We start from the raw sequence: 21,350 nt of genomic DNA, 5'->3' as shown, positions 1-21,350 counted from the left end.
CTGTGTTCATGAACCCAGCCTTGGTTTACTTGCATCTTGCTGAATACATAGTAAATCAGTTATTGCATGGAACTCTGCTTCACTGAGTGGTTTTCTTCAGCTTTGAAGTATTTTATCAACTGTTGAAGCAATTTGACCATTTTTTTAATCGAGAAATCATATGTTATGCGGAGGAACCGAAGATTTTATTGGCCCACCTGAAGATTTTTCCACGACAACATTCTCTCTTTGTGAGTCTCTTATTTTTTTAATAGAAATTGCCGCTACAATGAATACTAGACAACAACTGAAAGCTCCATGTAAAGCCTCTGGGCTACACAACTTGCCAAGCCTAGTGTTCACCATGTTGTCCAGCTAGTTTTTCTCTTTTTATGAAATAGAAAACAAGCTTTCTCTTGTCTATAGGCTCTGTTGGAAAGTGAGGATAACCAAAGCGTTTATGAAGATGAAGACCAGAGCCTTCTGCAGAGGACATCTCCCAAAATATTCAATTATCACTCGATGATTCAAAGCATGACAAGGCATCAATCATGTGGATGTGAGACATGACATTTTTGAATCAGTCAGGCCTAACTGTAAGCTCATCAGGGGTCTACATAACCAAACATCTAGGAAGTAAAGCAGAGAAATCAAGGGGCTTTTGTTCCCCACTATAACTGATATTAATGGGACATCATCAATAGACAGCTAGACATCTAAGTGACTTGCATAATTGGGAGATGGGACATGTTTTGTGATGGCAAGTTAATTGAGACATTGCAGATGAAATGGTGCCTCATTTTAAAACAGTTGCACTGATGTCATTAAAGGACAAAAATGTCAAAAAACTGCCCTAAAAACATTATATATTAATATCATTTTCCACTTTCACTGAGTTGAATCTTTTAACCAATTTCAGTCCTTCAGATTTTTTTCCCCTTTAAATGCCAGTTTGTTTACATAATGCCACTGTTGTTTTTAATGGGGGAAAAATATATACATTTTGTATACTAAATGCTAGAGGGATTTTTTTTTTCGCAGTCTGGAAAAATGTCAATGATTAGCAACAACATTGATTTGGAGGCATTTTTATCTTTTGTGCAGTGTCAGATTTAAAAAAAAAAAAATAAAAAAAAATTATTATTTTCCACTTTCACTGAGAATTTTTTAACCAACATCAGTCCTGATCATAACTACCAAATATTCAGTCATTTTCAGACTGACTGGACTGGGATTGAGAAATGCTTTGCTGAAACACAGCGCAAAACACAACGTTAGAGATCTCTTATGTAATTATGAGAAGTGTAAACGAGGAACAAGACATCACCTGCAATAGTCTCACGTCGCGAGCACCAGGATGTTGACTGCACCTCATTTACTGGCCACAGATGTCACTAATGAGAAGGAATTTCTGATTCCTACATACAGAACCTTTAAATCCACAGAGTTGCAGGGATGAGATATGGAAAAGTCCAGAGAGGCAGGCAAGCAGTGTCGTGGCTGAAATATCAGCCTCTTTAGTGCAGGTGAGAATAGGTAATCAAATACCAAAGACACAATATTCCTTTGTAGTCCAACTACATTTATTGCAATATCAAAAGAAAACGTATGCATAAGGGCTTCCCGAGCTCTGCAGCAACAGAAGCCCCCTGAACTGCTCACACAATCATTTTATACTTTCAGTCTCCACCCAACACAACCGTCAACACAAGTGTGCCACCTATCATGTATACATCTATGCAGTCATACCTCACTGTGTATGGTGTCTTGCCTGTCTAGACAGCTTCCTGTTCTTACATTCAGTTAATCTCTTTGCATTCACTTCCTCCCTGGACTTTCCACCAGTCACAGAGAAAGCAGGGGCACAGGGAGTGGCTGCTTTGGGGCCTCGGCTCTTTCCAGTTACAAAGGGGCCCATCTCGGGCCCAATCTGCCTGACTGAACATACATTTTTGTTGTTTAGTTGAATATTTTGAGTAAAGGTTGTTTGTGTATCTTGATTGTGGCAAAAAATTTCAGACTCAGACCACATCTGTGTCTTCTGCAGAACAGAGACGAGCCCCTTTATAAGACTTTTATAATGTTGTCATTGCCCAAGAGACAGATCTGGATTTGGTGCCTAAGCCTACCCAAACCAGAGCGAATTAATTTTAATATTCAACCAGCCATACAATGTGAAATCAAGAGGCTGTAGGCTACAGTTTGCAAACAAATAAAGAACAAAAAAAGCTAGACTGTACATCAACAATTCTATTTAATGAACTGGGCTATCATTAGGACTTTATTGAATCCGTCCCCTCTCTGATTATTTTTATCAATTCAATTGTTTGATTCTTACCTTTTAAATTGTCAGGGGTAAAAGACTGCAGAGTACATTAACTGTTTTATTCAGTCAGACATTGACAAACCAAGTGGTACAGAGCTACTTAATGCAGCAATGGACGGAAAAAGAATATTTTTTATTCGAAATTTTATAAGTTCATTGACTAAATCTTGTGGATTTGTCATGCTGCAGACTTGGAAGGCACCCAAGGACCAGGGACTCCATGACTTCAGGCAGACAGGGACAGGGCAGTTGCAGCTCAGGAACAGGGAACTGCTGCGGCAGCCCAGCCGGAACGGGGACTGCTGTGGCAGCCCAGCCCGAACGGCGGAGTTACTGCACTTCAGCCAGGATGGGGGGGTTGCTTCAGCTCAGCGGGGTCAAATAGAGTCATCTGGACTGGAGTGACAGTCTTGGATGTGACCATGTGCTCACCATCAGAGTCTTTTGGGTGAACAGACTGGGGTGCAGGCTTTGAGACCACAGGTGAGTCCACTGAGCCAGTCTGCAGGAATCTGTGGAGCTTCTCCCAGACAACATCAAGGTGGGGAACAAAGTGGCTCACCCACAGTCTCTCCTTAAACCACCACGGATGGACCGATATCTTCTACAAGTCTTGAGTGCGCTAATGTGGGTGAGAGGCAATGAGGTGAGCCACAGTCCAATTGAATTCTGAAACCTTTTTTTAAAAAAAGGCGATGCTCTGCTTGGTCCATGACTGGTTGAATCCTTCTGTCATGGGTTGTGGAGCAGGAATGGGTGGACCCAATTGCAGAGACCAGAAAGTAGGGCTGAAGAAAACCATCTTCATTTCAAGACTGGCAAGGCAAAAACAAAAGCAGGCTGAGCTGAGTAAACTGTATACAGAAAAACAAGTGATCAGGCAGCATGGAAACTGCGCGAACATTACAGGAAACTTGACTTAACAGGACAGAACAGAGTTTCCAACAAATGTGACTGCAAACCAAGACTTATATACTAACTGAACTAATGGACAAAAGGGAACAGGTGGCAAGACACAAGGGCAGGCTGGGAGTGATTGGCTGGGAAAGACACTAGGAACAGGGCAGGACTGACGAGGCTGATACAGGACAGGTGCGGGGAAAACACAGAGCAGAGCAGGGCTAACGAGGGTAATGCAGGGCAAGCGAGAGGAGGAGCACATGAACACAGGAGTGAAGAACACACAAGGGAAACAGAACAAACCAAAACCCAGGACACACCACTCAACAACCCAGCATAAACCAAATTGTCTCTGACTACATGAACCTAGGAACACAGAACTACAAGCTAACCAATAATCTAATAGTCTTTCCAGGAAACACTAAAATAACATGAAAGAGCAAAATCAAATGACCAAAAAGACTGAACAGAAGTGCAACACAGGAAACCAAGAGAACACAAAGAGCCCCAAAAAACAGAAAGTCCAGGCAGGATGTGACAGGATATGGGTGACTCGTACAAGTTCAACAAAGAGTGAGAATGTCACATCTTGGCATCTTGGTTATGTAAAATTTGAGTAGTACTGATGGATACTCGGAACTGCATATTTGTGTCTTCCAGAGGTTCCAGGGATAGTAGCCTCGCTGAAAGATGTCGTAGAGGCCATGTAAGGAGCGTCATGCAGCTCAAGTTCCAGCCGAGTTTCCAGTGTGCAGTCTATTTCTGGAGATCATGAAATGTTAGATAGCTCTTTGTGATTCAAAAAATATCAAAATTTTAATGGGCAGTCTTTTAATCTGTTGTATAAAGTACACCATGGATGCCTCAGATAAGCGAATGTCCTTGTGGCTGCTTTGTGATTCTGTATGTGTGATTAATTATTGCTATTTTTCCAATTCCTGTCTGCTTTCCTTGTCTCCATAGATTGTACTTGCGGATTCTGATGTAAAGGACCCGAAGAGGATGTTTGATTGTCTCGGCAAAACAAGACTGTCTCTCACCACCCAGGACTCGGCTACTGGTCTTTGGTAAGGGTCACTCCGTTAAATATGAAGATAAGGTGGATTTAGTCAAACTTTCTGCCTACAGATGTATTTAAGGTATCCATTATCATGTCTAGATAATCCTTGGCACAATACTTTTGTTATCTGAATTCAATTAAACAAAAAATGAACTTTTTATGGCAAGCACTCTACACCTGCGCCATGCTGCACACTGGACTCCGCGTAAAGAGGTTGTTTACGAAGCAGGAAGAAGGACCTTCTTCTTTTTAAACCAGGCTACCGTCAGAAGCGTCAAACTGAGACTTCCCAACAGTGACGGCCATTCATTAATCTGCTGCCTGTAGAGCTCACAGATCGGTGGACTATGCTGGTGGGCCCCTAGCCCTCAGGGAAATAATATGGCCAGTTTCTCTGTCCTGTGTCCATTCACTACAGTGGGCCCCTACACGGTCGCCCTCGCCCTCTGGTCTCGTCACTGACTTGAGACAGCTTAAGAGCACTGAGGTCATGCAAATGCAGGAAGGGGAAAGGGGCAGAGGAGGGCCCTCTTATATAATTCTAGCCACTTCTAGCTCCTTGTGAGCCCACAAACCCTCCCCACTTGCTCCGTCTCGGGAACTACAAAGGGATGTTGCTTCCCTTAACCTACTTGTATCCTAACAGCTATAAGGGTCGGCCCGTGGAGGGGTCCTTTTACGCTAGCTCCCTACCCTATAGTGTTAGGTGTGTGCATGAGGCTAGCAGTCAGTGGTTTTGCCGTGGTGTGGATGCGTATCTCCACAACATCTCCACATTTCTATTTATTTTTTGAGAAACTAAGTGTACAAACCTACTGAGGAGGTTCACACAGTGCGACACCTGCTAGTCAGTTTTTGTAACTACTTTTGACATGCTTGCTGTTGGTTCTATGCCATTGATCTTTCTAATTATTGAGAACAGACTTTACAATCCACAGTACATCCTGAGGAAAACTTACCAAAGTGCTTTCATTTACAAAATAGACATAATGCTTTATGGTAACTCAGCTACACATGAACCAGCAATACAATAAAATGCTGTTGCATTACTTTATGCACCAACTGAATATTTGAAAATGAAAGCATGTTCACTTCATATTCATAAAACATTTTATTGTCATTGTAGGTCATAATAAATTATTACTCAACCATAGTCATCAATTATTAAAGGCTAAAGGTCTGTCTATATATTTTGTGTTGACATTGGCACTTTCTAAAGTGGAACTTTTATTTTGAAGAGTACAGCGCAAACATAACTAATAGAGCAAACTGGCCAATCAGAAACAAGGGTGCGCTGAAGGCCCACCCACCAATGAAAACGAAACATTGAGTGGTAAATTTGTTTTGTCAGCAAGAACAGAAAACAAGAAATCAAGCTGAATTTGTGTTTTTTTGTTTTTTGCCCAAAACGTAAAAAACAAAAAAACAACCCGTTTCTGGTTTCTGCCTGTGTCAATTGTACCAAAAAAACAAGCGGTCCAAACATACCTTGGTCGTCGTGTCACCTAACATGAACCTGCACACAGCTGCACACAGGTGCAAAGAGTTTACTTAAGTTCAGGTCACCCGACATGAACCTACAGCGTTCACCAAAGTTCAAGTGACCTGACCTGAACCTGTGCACAGCTGCACTCACAGGTGCAGAGAGTTCATCTAAGTTCAGGTGACCCAATATGAACCTTTAGGGTATTTTCCAAGAATTACAATCTCAACAAAAAAAAAAAAATCAAGAGTAAATGGTTACATTACAACTGATATAGGTATTACATGATTAAATTCAAAAATTAAAGAAAAGACAATGTGAAAATGTGATAACTAATATAAGTAGGATAATAAAAAAATGTGATGATTATTATATGTAGAATAATAATAGATGTGATGATTAATATAAGTAGAATAATAAAGGATTCAACATATGTATAAATGTGTATTCATATGTGTTGTGATTCTGTGTGAGGAGGTAAGGAAGGGGTAAGTATGTTATTTAAATGTAAGTCAGTATGTAAGGGAGGGGGGGAGTGGGCGGGTATACATGTAAATGAGGATGAGAGGGCGAGTTAATGTGTGTGCGTAAATGTAAATGAGATGTTGAAGGTGTAATCTAACTGACTTACAGTGACAATTCAATGACAAAGTAAAAAGTAACTTACTAAATAACAGTAAAAAGAGTATAATATAAGAATACCTGAAACAACCATGCAACAAGATACTCCCAGACCTTAAACCTTGATTACATTGCTTCACCCTGCTGAACAGTCTATCATCCTAAACAAGATGACAACTAAAAGATGGTTTCTGACAATATATTGTCAGCACACTTGTGGCTCCTTTATTTTACTTTTTTTTTTTTTACTTTTCAGTCATTGCTCTGTTACCCAAATTTATACCTATTTATGGTGAATGGAAATCATGTCTCCTGTCTCCATCATAAGGTCATACCAGCATTCAGCCAGTTGGTAGGCATAGAATCAACAAATAGTTACAACAATAATTACACACTTTTTCCCCTCTCTTAACAAAGTAGTATCTGAGATATAGATGACAACTGGCCCGCCATGACAAGGAAAAATTGCCTGATCAATTCCTCACACATTCACCTGTTTCTGTTATTAAAAACTAGAAAATCTATCTCCTGGACAAAATGTGTGGGCTGGTTCTAAGCAGCAGGAAGAATATGAAAGCCTAACATTTGGTGGTTAACAGCGGTTGCTAACATGTGACTAGGTGGTTGGTAGTTGGTTGTTGGTGTAGTTGTTGATTGATTGTTCATAGAGGATTAAGGTAAAGAGTCAGAAAAGCATAGTAGTATAGGGGTTTCAAATCAGGCTATATTAAGATGTTCACACCAAACGCTGAGACCAGACAGATGTGCAGACAACCAACGGGAGTTTATTTCATTACACACGAACATACAAAATGCAGAAAATCACCAATGCGTTTCGCTTCTACACTAAGAAAATTACCTGCAGGACAAGCCATAATGATGCTTCTTAACAGACCAGTCGATGTGTGCTGCAGGTTTCCTCTTCATCTGGCCTTATCAGTGTATGTCACTGTTATGGTTCATGGTCATTGACTCTTGTGAGTCTGTCTTTGAACTCCTTGGTTGCCATTATCCACCAGATGCCCTCAGACTTTTTCTGTTTTGTGAAGATTGGACTGTGTGGGAGAGGGCTTGTTTTGAGTTGGACTTTTTGAGGGACTTTCTGACATGATGTCGTTTGGGTTGCCTTTATTAGTTGGACTTTGCTCATTGTGTTTGTGGGTTTTTCTGGTTGCCCTGTGTTTTTTCCTCCTGTGTTCATGTACTCCTCGTCACACCTGCCCTGCATTCATCCTCGTTAGCCTTGCCCTTGTCTCAGTGTTCTTCCCCAGTCTGCTGTCACCTTTACACCTGCCCTGCATAATCTCATTAGCCCTGCCTTGGTACCAGTGTCTAGTCTAGTCACCTGTTCCCCACTCCCTTATTAGTTCAGTTAGTATTTAAGTCTTGGTTTGGAGTCAGTCTTTGTTAGATCCTTTGTTCTGGTGTGTCTTGTTTAGTCCTGTTTTGCCTGGCTCAGCTTGGCTCACTGTCTGTGAGGGACTGTTTCTGTCTCTGACGACCACCGGATTTATTGTCTGGTGACCGATCTCTGACCTTCTTAATGAGGGGTGGCTCCAGACTATAATATGTTCAATTATCTTTGGACTTATCAGTTGAAAAACTGCTGTTAGACACATTTTGTATGTTGACTTGTTTTCAACACTGTCAAATTCGAAATGCTGCTATTCTGACCTGTGTTCGACCATTATTTCTTTTTTTTTAAAATTTGCTTGTTTATTTAACAGGGACAGTGCACATTAATAAGCATTGTTGTAAATTCACCAGAGTAATCCAAGAGACTATTTTTCATCTGTAATCCCTGGACAGATGTTACAGAGTCACCCTAAAAACAAAATATGAATATGAGATTGAAATTACAAAGTTATTGAGATCATTTATAAGCATGCAGAACAATAATAAAATGAAGAAAAAAGAACATATTAATGTTAAAAAAACATCATTCAGGACTTCTTATCCTACATTGTCAGCTACTATTTAAAAAATACAACACAGAGGCTCATAATACAAAATATGCAAGACAATAAATGCATTAAGATATTAATGTTGTTATTATCACTTAGATGGGTTCCGGGCTCTCCAGGGGACAGTATACTTCTGTCTCCATGAGCTGAACGAAAAGAGGATCTTTGTTTAGGATCTACCGCCAATGTTTGGATCTATTATCTGGTGACCGATCTCTGACCTTCTTAATGAGGGATGGCTCCACACTATAATATGTTTCATTATTTTTGGACTTAACAGTTGAAGAACTGCTATTAGACACATTTGTGTGTTGACTTGATTTCCACACTGTCAAATTCAAAATGCTGCTATTCTGACCTGTGTTCGACCGTTATCACCTAGAACCGCTGCTAATGATGGATTCAGAGCTTTCCAGGGGACAGTATACATCTGTCTCCATGAGCTGAACGAAAAGAGGATCTTTGTTTAGAATAGGTCATACATTCTTTGCATGAACAGCCACTATTGTAAAGATGACTTTTTAACCTTTTCCCACATTAGCTTATAATGCATGCATGTGCCACGTAACCAATGAAATGGTTTTTAAATATTTTTACTTTTTTTGTACTTTGTACTTTGCTTTTGTGCTGAAGAAATCCAAGAACATCATTTCTGATCTCCTGAAAGACAGAAACTTCTTCTTCTTCTTCTTCATCTTTTGAACTTCTAACTCATCCAAGGTTTTTCAACTACATTTTGATGAGGCCCCTTGCGTACTAATTATTCGCTAATGAATTGGTAGTGCTAATTTGGATCTCTCAAGAAAGGGACCAGCATTAGAATTGTTAGGACAGGAGCCACTGTGCTGGGGTAAGGCCTACAAAGAGGGGCGTACCTGCCCACGTTGCTGGGGCTCTGTGTCAGATGCTAACAGACGTCTAGGAGGGGAAGAGACATCTTTAACAGACACCGATTTCACTGATAATAATAATAATTTATCGTGTTGTTATTCTTATTTTAAGATGATCATTCTCGCTCACTCCAGTGCACTACTACATTTGTGTAAATCCTTGACAAACCTTACAACCTAGCTGATAGGCAGGAGGTATCAAAATACGCTGGTACGATTTGTCACTCTAAACTACACAAAAAGTTTGTGATGCCTGTGAGTTAAATTGTGCCCGTGCACAACTCAAATCTAACAGCAAGAGGCAGCAGCGTCAAGTCTGCCGAAAAGCAAAAAAGAAGAAGAAGAGTTTGACCAATCATGGCGCCAGATTCATTCCCCCTGCCTTCCCCTAAATATTAAGCGGGGATGATCGTGATTGACAAATGCATAATGTCATTTCAAGAGGCTGCAAATTGACAGCAGCAAAACATTGATTTTATCCCTCTCGCTCACCCTCCTCACTCCAGCTGGCTGGCTGGTTCCTCAAGTGAGGACGGTTCTTTTAACTCCTTTGTGAAGTCAAACAGGGCTGGGGTGGTTGTGGAAAGTTAAATTGTGAATTGAGTTAACTTAAATTGTGAAAGACGCTTTTCACACATAGTGCCTGGTAAATTATTGGGATAACCTTTCAGGCACTGTTAGTGATTTTCACTCTTTGCACATGCAGCTACATTCAGGAACATTTCCGTCTTGCACCTTTTCACACATGCCATGGCAATGCAGGAATAGATGGGGCAAGGGACAGTCCAGCAGATGGTGGTTATGCAACACTTATGGATGCCAACTGCCATAAATCTCAACAGAAGAAGAGGGCGAAACTCCCAAAACTCAGATCAAACTTTCAAACTAGGCAGTCCTGATCAAATATGAATCAAGACTATTACTACATTGCCCATTTCTCCCCTCAAATGTCTTCAGAATGTACTGTTTAGCTGTGAAAGTTTGAGACGCGGCCGCCATGTTGAAAACAGATGAACCAAAACCAAGCACCGCCCAACTTGTAATACGTCACCCACATCTTGTGATTGGCTCACTTGCTCCATGTGAAAGTGTCTTTTGTCAGATGGACGTAACCCTTTACAAGCTTTTCCATCCAATATTACTGCGTTCATTCACAACAAAGCCATACTTGCATTTTCTCTGAAATATTACGAGGTCTTGAGGTGGTAAATTGACGGTTCAGATCTCCCCGAATATCCATCCCTGCTCCCATTCACACATGACCCCATGCAGGAAATGTTCCTGAACATTTCAGGGATAGACCGCATGTGTGAAAGGGGCTAAAGAGATTTAAAAGGCAGAATGGGCCTGTGACCTGCTGTGTGTGTGTGTGTGTTTGTGTTGGCGCTGTAGTCTATAACTTAGCCTACTCCAGGGAAATTTAAAGGAGTGGAAACACCTCCCCATTGTAAATCAAGTACAATATGTAAGGAGGGATGTGATTATTTCTACAGTTTCAACAGCCATGTTCATATTCAGCCATTATTATTATTATTATTATTATTATTATTATTATTAGTATTATTATTATTATTAGGTCATCATTAAGTAATAGCCTACCCATAATGAGAACAGTTGTACTAACCAGCTATAAAATATTTATTTCACCATAGCCACAAAATAGTCTGTTTAGGCTGGTTTGGGTTTTACAGCTACATTGTCATCATCTTTTCAAATTACTTGAAAATCATATTTTCAAAAATCAGATAGGCGATTTGTGATACAGAAACAGATCAGTGCTGAATACTAGAAAGACTGAACACTAAAAACATTCACAGATCTAAAGAAGTATTAATGCATGTATCAAATACATGACTTACACACTCTTATCTATATAAAAAATATAGTCTACAAAGCTGACATGTTAACACTTGTTATTCTAGTTACTTTAAGCTTATTACTCAATATACAACTCAGCTTAAAAACGAACTGAAGGAATTGTCACAAGCAAGCAGCCCAACCTCCTGCACACTCATTCACAAACCACACAACATCAACAGGTGACTGAATAACCACTCAATTAAAAACTGGATCAATTCCAAATGAATGAGTCCAGACAGCTCACTGTAACTTCAACAAGCAAACTACCCACAACACATTATATGATCTCTGCTGCATTCTTGTTAAGGAGATAAATCCACACAACAGCCACACAGAGAGACATTTAACCATCAGAGATGAAATTAGCGACCAAAGAGACAGAGAGAGAGAGAGAAGCTGTATCTGACTCACATTATCTGACATCCTCCTCTTTCTTTCATGGAGATAAAGTATTCATGTCATAACGTCCACTAGTAGCTGTTTGTCATCTTGTTTGTTAGTTATCAGAACTTTGTGGCTGCTGGTTAACCAGTCTGATATCATTAGCAACAATGACAAACAAGCTAACTCTCCTGGTTGTTTCACCGGTTGCTTCTCTCTCAAGCCTCCCCGGCGGCATCCTACTGTTGCTGCGCTGCACAGTCCAGATCTATTCTCCCGTTAGCTTAACAACAGTCCTTCCATGGATGTATTAAGAGTCCTTCAGGGCTGCTACAAGAAGCTAACTGTGGGCTAACGCAAGCTGCTATCTACTGCTCGATTAAAGAAGTAAAACATAATTTATCTACTATATCTTACCGGTTTTCTTCTCTTAACAGTTTGTCACACTCATGTACTTTACAGTGGTAGAGATTTGCAAACAGCAGTGATTTACATTTGATGCATCAAGGTCACTGAAGTGGTACTCAAAAAATCTGTTGATTGTTGGCAGGTCTGCATTCACATTAGATTTAAGTTGACCATTTGAAGAACGCTTAATATATTTAAAGTTGTTCCAAAAAACACCCTTAGTATATACTTAGTAATAGCATGAATAAAGTATAATAAACACACAGAATATAAATACTTAAGAACTTAAAGGTGCAGTGTATAGACTTTAGTGGCATCTAGTGGAACAGACTTGGCAGAAATGAAATATAATATTCATAAGTATGTTTTAATTAATGTATAATCCCATGAAAATAAGAATCATTACCGCTACGTTATCGTGTTTTTGTTACCTGAAAATGAGCCCTTCATAGCTACATAGGGGACCTGTCAGTAAGGAGGATTTAATTTATACTTACTTATTTATGCTTACTCACTCACTCACTCATTTGACCTGAGAGTTTAAAGAACACATCTATTTGGTTGTGATCTAAAAGGAGAGATTGCTGTACTAGACAGAAGAGCTGAGGAATATCAGAATGAGAGTCCCCCCTGAACCTACCGTTAACTATGTAAAGGCAATTATCACTATAAAGCATTCACCAAATATGAAAAATAATTGGGCAAAGTAGGAAAAGGAAAAACTGAGTGTAAGTCAAGCAGAGAGAAAAGCCAAAGGCAGTCTGTTATAAAAATGATGATTACACTGTGTATGTGTGTTACTATTTTACATAGATCATGATGAATTGTTCCTGTCTTGTACTGCAACTTTGCAACATCAGCAGACTCATCAGCTAAGGTTAAAGGAAGTTCAGCATTATATTTGTAAAGAGGAAGATGTAGAAAAAAAAAATCTTTTAACACAGTCTCAAACCAATCTCACGCATGGACAGAGATTTGGTTGATTAGGAAGTGAGGGATATTTTCTTGTTATGATTGATGCTTTTGCTAAAACATAATTGCAACAAATAAAGTCCTTTAGCAAAGAGATTTTATAAGCTTATTTTTAATAGAGGTGTTTTAGATATTAGATTCATTTTTTATACTGTGTGAAAGACAGCTTATTATACTGTATTTGAACATTGTAATTGTAATTCAGTAATAGGTCAGCTTAACCTCAACTTCTGCTTTCAGATAACAAAACAGGAAGCGTGAAAGTGGGGTGCGCCCACTCAACTGTGAAAAACAATGCCACGTATAGCCTCAAGGTCTTAAGCTGTGCACTCTAAGAGACAGGTGATGTTGATCCATAGGTTGTGCAAAGCAGGATACCACGAAAAGGAGAAGCAGGACACCGTCAACCAATGAGAAGACAACAACACCCCGGTTGCACATTTCTTGATCTATGTATTATAAAATACTGGGTCAGGATAGTGAGTCAGACTTAGTGAACTGACAGACACTCTCTTGCTTGTCAGGGAAACTATAGTCAGACCCAGAGCTCTGTAATATTGCATATATTACACTGGTATTAAAATAAAGCTGATTTTGAGCCTAACAATATCTTCTCCTATTGTTTCATTAAAAGAACACGCGAGGACCAGATCAGGCAGAACAGCACAAGTCCTCAACAGAAGTCCGACTAACAAAGTGCTTGACTTTATTTTGCCTTTGTTGGACCTGAATATGTGATTCTTAACTTGCTATGTGTTTTAATTTAGCTGTTCTGCCTAGCAACTGCTCCCCTCGATCCTCTAGTCCTTATAATTCCCCCAAACTCTCAGATATTACCAAATATGGACCATACTCCCCTCTTGAATAACTTGTGCATAGCTTGCAGATTGTTCATGTTTGTACATTTGAGCATACAGTGCATCTCTGAATTCTGTAGATATAGAGTTCATGTTGTTGTGCAGTTGTTGCAGTGCAGTCGTCACTCATGCATCTCTGCTGGGCAGGAGACTCAGCCTGTCCTCCCCCTCTCTTCCTAATAGCAGCAGTCTCATTTCTCTCCTTCCTTTCCTACTTATTCTTTTTAAGTTGTGAATCACTATATCCACGCAAATGCCCCTATATTACAACACTTACAGTAAAAAGACGTTTCAATAATTCAGACATTAGGTAAAATAAAGTAGGCAAACTGTCACTGGGTGTGACAGGAGAGGCGGTGCTGATGGTGTTAAAGATGGCAAATCATTTTGGTGAGTTATTGATTATTTCATGTATGTTGTGAACTAAACTGAAGGCATCATGTACCATGTTGCACTTTGAAGCAGCGTCTTGAACTTTTTTGTCTTTTTTCACCATCTTCTTTATGAGAGAGGACCAGCTGACATGCTGCTGCCACTTTATTTATTTTTATTGATCTATATCTATGAGAAATGACTGTTTCATGACAGCTTACGCTCATAGGTGAAACCTATCTGGCACACGCAAGCAACTAGCCAGTTGACACACATTTCCTTTTTTAGTTAATGGCAATCAAGGTGCTCCCAAAGTTTATTCAGGCTATTGTAGGCTATGAATGTCATTTTCACAGCAGCATAGCATCTTGATAATTTGCAAAGATGAAGCAGTAGGAAAGTAATGTTTTTTTCTGACTTATTAAATATGGATTAGGGGCATGGCTGCTTACAACAGAAGGACAACATTAACATTCCCATTGCCTGTTTGCTGTTACTCAAGTGTTACTGTCCTATAAACTTTTTTTGGGTAACTAAACAAAAAAGCTTGTATCTAATCCCACAAGCCAGAAATTTTTACCTGTTCAGACATTATCAGTATAGTACCAATCAAGTTGTATAATCATTTACTTTGTTAATAAATCTGTCATGGAAAATCCTGCAGCTTGGCTGATTAAGTCTTCAGGTCCTCCAAAACATTATATCATAAAAGCTGAAAAATAAAATCGACAGTCCAAGAAACACTGAATCCAGCAGAGTTCAAAGTGAAAATAGATTTACTGTGTATTAAGCAGAATACGTAAACCGAGGCTGATTCCATGGAAGCAGACACTGAATGACAAACTCACAAGCAGTTTCTTATGTACCCTGTTCCCCCTGCTGTGGAGCCTATTTTTATCTAATTTCTAGGACTCTTCTTCACTTAACACGTGCCTCAGAATATAATGGTGTATGGAACTAAGTGATACAGGAATGTGTATGACGTCTTCTCCTGTGAACATTTTGGCTTCTAAGGAACACAAAACACCATTAGTTCAGTTAGTTACTCTTCCAGCGTGCTCTTCTCTTAATGCAGCCCATTGAGCCTTTAAAAGTTCTTTTCTGGCTTAATAAGGAGTGGGAGGACTCGCGCCATTCTGAGGTCACCAGCTGTAGAAGGAGATCAGATGTCTCTTTGGTAACATAATCAACTATTGCTGCAGGTTATTTTCACATATCAATTATTTTTGAGTAATCAAGTATTTTATTCAAACATGATGACAGATTCTAAATCACACGTTACAAAAGGTCTTATGTCAAGGCTTCACTTATCTTCATAATAATAAAGAAGAGCACTTTTTTTACTCATTAAAGAGCACATTGGGCTCTTTGTTGTTGTTTTTTTTTTGCTGGACCAAGAAACCACAATTTCACTGTGACTTCATTATGAGTCAAAACTATAGTAGTATCAGCATTCAAAACATATTACACCATGTGAAATAATGCAGATCATAGGTTTTCTGAGACTTAAGTAAACATGTGATGAGAACATTTGTTGAGTGTTTGTGTGTGTGTGGGGCTTACAGCCAGATAAGTCAGGGGAGGAGGCGAAGGAATGCTTTCAACTAACCTTATCATTTGGATGGTAGGTTTCTTATCAAGGTTTTTCTGCTTTTGTTGCCTTTCTTGTTTCATTCTATTTCACACACTTAATATAAGACAGAGAAAGATGAAAATGCACTGTCATAAACTTGTGAAAGAGAAAATATAAAATAAAACATGCCTCACTCATATTTCTCTTGCAGTCCTTCAACTGGCTAGTGTCCCATTTCATTGCTTAAATCATTTTAAGGGGTCATTTCATTCCATCTTTTATTCCCCATCTTTTGCACTGCACAAGTTCAACTTAACATTTTCAAACAATTTCAGAAACATAAGTTCACCTGACTTGAAGTGTTTTGACTTGAAATGATGAATGTACTGCTAAGAGTTTGCTGTGATTTCAAGTACTGAGAACATATTAGCAGACTTACCAGCATGCATTGTTTGAGAGTTACAGAGTTAAAACAGGGACCCCTCTGTTTTTTAGTTTCAAGACATAACTGTTATGTGTCTTTAATACATTAAGATTAGTCATTGTTTTTTCTTTTAAATCGGAATGACAGCAATCCTAAGCAAGATGAAAGTTAGTATTATTATTCATTCTCACAGGGTCACTGAGGACAGCCATGAATGTTGTCTCTGCACTGATTCTGGAACAAGATGGCTTCAACTGCAACATACAGCTGTAAAGTATTTATGACAAATGAGGATCTGACTCTCCAAGTTGTAAATGTAAAGCACATCTGACTATAATGTTAGTCATATGACTGCATATTTGCTGATTCAACTTAAAACCTTGAATCTATTGATCTTAATAACAACTTGGTTGTTTTTACATGTTCAAAACTCATGAGACAACTTTAAACTAATTACTGAACTTAAGTCAAGTCACATTTTAAGGTAGCAGAGAACCTTATATTCCTAAATTGAACCAGCTTAAAGGACGTGTTCACTAATTTTTAAGTCTGTCTTAAAACAACAGTCAGGAGCCCAAATTAACATTGAAACATATTTTTCTTGCTGTAATCATTCCTCCTGTTCCTACTGACCATTAGAAGATCCCTTCATAACTTACAATGTAAGTGATGGGGGACAAAATCCACAGTCCTCCTTCTGTGCAAAAATGTATTTAAAAGTTTATCTGAAGCTAATATGAAGCTTCAGCGTCCAAATGAGTCAAATCAAGTATCTTATACTATATCTTTCAACATTACAGTCTTTTTAGTGCCAAAGTCTCTTTTTGTTACTATACTTCCACTGCAGCTCAACAGAGAAACACTGTCTGAGGAAACACAAAGAGGGACTTTGATGCTAAAAAGACTGTAAATGTGGCAGATATCCACTTGATATGACTAACTCAGAGTGCTGAAGCCTCATATAAGCTTCAGATACACTTTTAAATACATTTTTGCACCAAATGACTGTGTTGACACACTGTGGATTTTGGCCACATTACTTCCATTGAAAGCACATTTGAAGGGGATCTTTTAGTAGTCAGTATGAACAGGAGGACAAGGCCTCACCAACTCAATATTTGCTACAATGCAACAGAAAATGTTGCTGTGTCTCTGCTTCACTTTGAGAACATGACTCATGAAAACCACAACCCTGTCACTAAAGGACAGCTGATGAAAGTGTGAAGTGTATTTGATAAGGATCAGAAGATCCGAGGAGACAGCAGACTAAGAGAGACACCCATTCAACCAGGGAGGGGGGGACGGGGGTGGGGGGCCTAATAGAACCCTTTAACTTGCTGAATCTGATAACTTCATCCTGTCAAAGGTTGTCTGGTGTATCGAATCTTAATAGTTGCTTAACATCTTGCTGTCAGATCCTCAGTGGAAAGTAAGAGGAAAGCTGAGGGGCTGCAGGGTGGTGGGGGTAGGGTAAAACAGGGCTTCCTTGTCTTGTCGACACCAGGAGGTCAGCAGATCTTCACCTCATGGCAACAGGACTTTGTCTACATTTCTTCTAGTTAGGTCTTTGATGGAGAAATGTAGCAGAAAAAACACCAATATTCATTTTAACTTTATTTTCATTATACATGTGTTCAAAGAAGTAGTGTAAGACAGAGCAATATACAGAATGAAATTCATTTTCAGAATTCAACTATCAGTGAAAAACCAGACCCTAAAGAATTCACTTAATGAGCAAGAAATAATGATCTTCAAGAATATAAATTTCAAAATCTAATTTGAATTTTGAAAAACATGTAAAATAATAAAACACATGGGGAAAAAATGGAACAACTAGATCTAAAACTAACTGGGGAAATACTTGACAAAATCTTCATAGCACAGGGTCTACTTACTGGATGTACAGCTCTGTTCATCAGCATAAAGATGGAAAGAAATGCTATGCCTATACCAGTGATATCAAGGATATTGTGATCAACTTTTTAAAAATGCTAGCAATATGAGAGCTGAGTATTCACCTGAATCAGCATCTCTCAGGGCTTGGATACATGGATGTATGTAAATCTGTTATAATGATGAATATATAAATAGAGGTTGAACCTACAGCCAATCAAATGATATATGAGTAAAGGTAATACATAAAATGGCCCATTAAACAATGACCGTCATAGTGAGAGGGTGAGCTAAACTTCAGTGCAGCCAATCAGAATATTTTTAAGGAAAGGCAATGCATGTTGGGGCCCTATAAGCAAAGTTTTTTGTGGCTTGGAGGCTTGGGAAAAATTCAAATGATTTGATTTTAGTGACCAATACCTCATTTAGTTAGCTCGACCACTGCTGCTCTCTCTCTTTCTCTCTCTCTCTTTCTCTTTCTCTCATCTTTTTTCAAATGAGTTGCGAAGCCAACAGCAAATCTAACTTTACTTTTAATGTTATCAAACAAAGAGAAATGTCATCCCCCCTTCCTAGTAGTCTTTGTCCTCCCTCATGACAAGGTTGTACAGCTCTGATTAGTCTGACCACCAGCTGTGATTGGCCACCACAGCATGACATCAGGTTGCGTTTTCCCAAAAGTTGATTTTGTTTTTTCTTTCTCACCACAGGCTGCTATGGTGCCCCTGCAGTGCCCCTGCAGCCCCCACCCCCACAGGCTAAATGAACTACCCCTGTTTAAACAAATGGGAGGGCTGGCATTTTGCCTGATGTGGTGAATTCACACCACTAAAATTTCAAATGCAAATGACTGAGGTGTGAAAATCTCTTTCCCAGGGGGACTTTGGTAGGCTGGTTACACAGGCATTTGCAGATTCTGCACACATTGGAATGTGATACACTGTCTCAGATGTGTCTCTCTCCCCCCTCTCCCCCCCTCCCTCTTTTATCTCTCAACCCAACTGATCAAGGCAGATGGCCACCATCGGTTCACCTTGAGGTTTCTGCCTGTTAAAGGGGAGTTTTTCCTTGCAGCTGTCACCAAGTGCAAAAGCAAAGTACAGTCTGGACCTGCGCTATGTGAAAAGTATCCTGAGATAACTGTTGTTATGATTTGGCACTATATAAATAAAGTTGACTTGAATTGAATGAAAAAACACAGCTATGTGGTTCCATTGAAACAGACTCTTGTGGTCTGTGAAAGTCAGATTATTAACCGCAAACCATTAGTGTTTGTGTTTACTGATCAGTTCTCACCTCTTTTCATGCAGTATCCATGTGTTCACTGCTCAACTCCTGTCTTTTATCTTGTTCTTACAAAACAAAATAATACAAGAGAGCATGGAGAACAATAGGGGCTATGGAAGGTAGGTAAGAGTCAGATGTTAACTTACAACAAATGAATTATTGATGAATAAACATTAATGCTGCCAGTCTACTGCAGTCCTCCCTCTCTCCCAGCAGGACTGGAAGTCTCTCCAAATCACTTAAACAGAGGGAATTCTGGGAATATTTTTATTATTTTTTCAAAATATTGGTCTCTAATATTTTGGTATTGGTTGCAGTGAATTAGGAAGTGCAGCTCTGTCTCTACTGTTCCCTGGTCACAGTAAGAACACAATCTCTCTTCTCTGGGCAGCCAGGTCTGTCTGTGTCGGCCTTCCTCCGCTGCCAGGTTGTGTTCACTCAGTCTGTACTAGTCAGTGTTCTTCTCAGTTTTCTGTCAGACACTGTGGTCAGGTAGGTTGCCACAGTGTACTCCCTGTTTAGGGTTACATATGTTTCCATTTTGTTCTGGGATTCTGTCCAATAATTTCTGTATTTTTCTTTTTCTTTCATCATAATTTGGTTTGGTCTAATTTTCTGGGTGCACGTGTCCTGAAGCTGAGGTGGTCCTGGTGTAAAGACCTGAGTGGTTGATGGTTCGTTCAGCCTCAGGACCAGTAGGCAGAGGGGACTCCTTCCTGGGTTCAACTCTTGGCAGCGTAGGGCTTTGTATGAAAAGGAGAGCAGGTCACTTGTTTTAATATGATTCCAGAAATTTAGGGATCGTTTTTGAATGTTTAATAGTAGAGGATATTGGCCTAATTCAGCTCTGCAGGCAGAGTTGGGAGCTTTTCTCTGCACCTGGAGGATACCTTTGCAGAACTCTGCATGTGGGATTTCAATTGGATGTTTGTCCCATTTTGTCCAGTCTTGTTGAATTTGTGTACCCTACTCCTCGCTGCCATATAATGCAATGGGTTCGATGCTTGATTTGAATATTTTGAGCCAAGTTCTAATTGGTAGTTCAGTGTTTATTGATCTCTTGATGGCATAGAAAGCCCTTTTTGCTTTGAGTCAGTGTTAATACTCGTATGATTGTATTGATATATGGTATTGTGTGTGTATGTGTGTGCGTGTGTGTGTGTGTGTACATGCTGTACTGTCTTATCTTCTGCTGTTTTGGTGGCTCGATGTGGGGATGCGGCCCAGCGCAGCGTCTTTTAGTGTCCTTGCTAAGACAGAAACATTTTCTTTTTTGAGGTGTACTTGGTCATAGAGGTTGTTGACACCGAGGGTTGGGTGATGGGCCAGATATAAGTTGGGTCTTAGGGCACAATCTCTTGACATGCTGGCATTGATTCCTAAAATAGCTTTAGGGTGGAAGTCTTTTCGCTTCACATGTGAATCTTTTTAAGCATGATGTACAGTATCAGAGGCACCAGGCACCGCTTTGCACTCCTCCCTCCTGCCCTCCTCCTCCTCATCTCCTCTACAGCTCCCTCCTTTTTGTATTTTTCTTCCCATCCTCCTCTTCTTCATTCCCTCCACCCCTCTCGCTTCTCCTCTGCTGCCTAGGGCTTTTCATGGAGGCTGCGTTAATATGAGGAAATCAATCAGTCTGCAGCAGACACTTGTTGGTCTGCCAGTGTTTCTCTCTACCCATACATGAATGAAGCCATAGTGTGAGCAACTCTTCATTTACTTTTTTTAACAGTCTGCATTACCTCAGCAACACCTCTAGAAATATACCATTTCTATTTTGAAAAGTTTAATAAATTGACAACAAAATGGCACAGACAGTTTTTGTCTATAACCATAGGTGGACATCCTTTTTCCCCATCCCTGTGCGGAAAATCAACAATTCACTGCCTTGGTGATATCATGGATGGTAGAGGTTTAAGATCATTTCAAGATCTGCAGAATGCATATATCCTTCCAAGCAGTTCTTTTATTTTGTACTTGCAGCTTAGATATTTTCTGATCTCCACAGGACTTTCAGTTCGTCTCAGCAAACAAAGAGCAAACATAGTCTATTATAGTGAGAGAGGGAACAGAGAAATGATCTGTGATTGGTCAAATCGT

At 39.6% G+C, this 21,350-nt stretch overlaps 1 long non-coding RNA gene across 1 annotated transcript; it reads left to right on the top strand.

The window, feature by feature from the left end:
• The first annotated feature begins 1,575 nt into the window (after positions 1 to 1,575).
• On the top strand, positions 1,576 to 13,377 carry LOC121890381. The gene is made up of 3 exons (XR_006093766.1): positions 1,576 to 3,983; positions 4,169 to 4,272; positions 13,085 to 13,377. It is a non-coding gene; the product is annotated as an uncharacterized LOC121890381 (long non-coding RNA).
• The last annotated feature ends 7,973 nt before the right edge of the window (positions 13,378 to 21,350 follow it).

Source organism: Thunnus maccoyii, chromosome 23 (assembly GCF_910596095.1).
Source record: "Thunnus maccoyii chromosome 23, fThuMac1.1, whole genome shotgun sequence".
NCBI classification, from domain to species: domain Eukaryota; kingdom Metazoa; phylum Chordata; class Actinopteri; order Scombriformes; family Scombridae; genus Thunnus; species Thunnus maccoyii.
Note: the sequence above shows the minus strand (reverse complement) of the source record. Positions and strands in the feature narration are given on the sequence as shown.